Below are 1,214 nucleotides of genomic sequence, written 5' to 3'. Positions count from 1 at the left end.
GACAAGGGACTGCAGGAGCACAACCCTCACTCTGGGTCCAGTCATATGGGAACATGCAAGCCAGGCCAGCTCAGCCACCACACGTGCATAGGGACGGCCTCCACAAGGTAGTGCCCACACAACACAGCAGACACAGGGCCTGAGTCTATGCCTGCCAGGGAAATTGCCCTGGAGGTGCTGCCCATGGGCATCCCCATGCAGGAGAGCAGCTCAGTGCTGCTCCATGGGGCTTCTACCTTCCTGCCTCTCCTCCCCCTCCTGCTCCAAGGAGCCAAAGAGACTGCTGAGCAAGCCTCCACAGGAAGATGTCAGAATGAGCAGCACCTTGAAGGAGAACTGTCCTGTTTGGTCTTGTCTAGGTACTTGTTATATATCGGGTCCCTGCCCAGGGAGGGCTGGCACTGCTTACACAACACTGTGAACATGGTCAGCTTGCCGTCATCCACGGCCAGCAGTAGAAAACCGATGAAGTGGAACAGAGGCTGGACAAAGGTATGCCATCCTCGATGGACGATGCTTCTGTGCTTACATGGTGAAGACCACCAATGCCCTGCTTTTGTCTTTCCAATACAGAAACTGCAGCACTGCCTGGGCCATGAACATGTCCACTTGCTGTGGAAGCCATGGGCCGTGGAGTCCTTCACCAGCATGTTGGTGAAACCCTCACCATCTCAGAAGAACAAGTGGAATCAAGATTCAAAGTATTCCTGACCTTTCCACAGGGATAGGGCCTGCAGAGGATGGAGCTAGGGGTGGCCCCATTCCCAGAAACCCCTGTTAGACCACATCAGGGCTCTGCAGAATTGGGGTCCGTCAAACTGAACACCCTAGCCAGACATTACTTCAAATTCTGCCTTCTCCAGAGACTCCAACATGGACAAGTCTGCTCGTGCTCTTTTGCAAGAACATCAGTGCTCCTGAGTATGTGAGCTCCTGGGTCTCGGCATGCTTGCTCTGGAACATGTGCCTAAAGAAGAGGGTCTGGTACATTTGGTGGCTCATAGTGGCTGCCCTTCTCTACGCTGGCATGCAGCTTACCTTCCACATGATTGTGGCTCCATTGTGGGAGCCCTCCTGCTCCACCATAGCAGTCAATGATGTTGCCAAAATAGGATAATCATTAAAAAGACTAGGTCAAAGCTCAGGAATGTCAATACCAGGAATTGGATACATCAAAGAGGAGGGATGGGACAAGGGCAGACAAATGAAGGGAG

General features: G+C 52.9%; 1 pseudogene; it reads right to left on the bottom strand.

Moving 5' to 3' along the window:
- Window positions 1-210: 210 nt before the first annotated feature.
- On the bottom strand, window positions 211-1,007 carry LOC105989861 (annotated as a pseudogene).
- Window positions 1,008-1,214: the final 207 nt, after the last annotated feature.

The sequence above is a fragment of the Dipodomys ordii genome, unplaced genomic scaffold (assembly GCF_000151885.1).
Source record: "Dipodomys ordii isolate 6190 unplaced genomic scaffold, Dord_2.0 Scaffold60, whole genome shotgun sequence".
NCBI classification, from domain to species: Eukaryota; Metazoa; Chordata; class Mammalia; order Rodentia; family Heteromyidae; genus Dipodomys; species Dipodomys ordii.
This window is presented reverse-complemented; position numbering and strand designations above follow the sequence as displayed.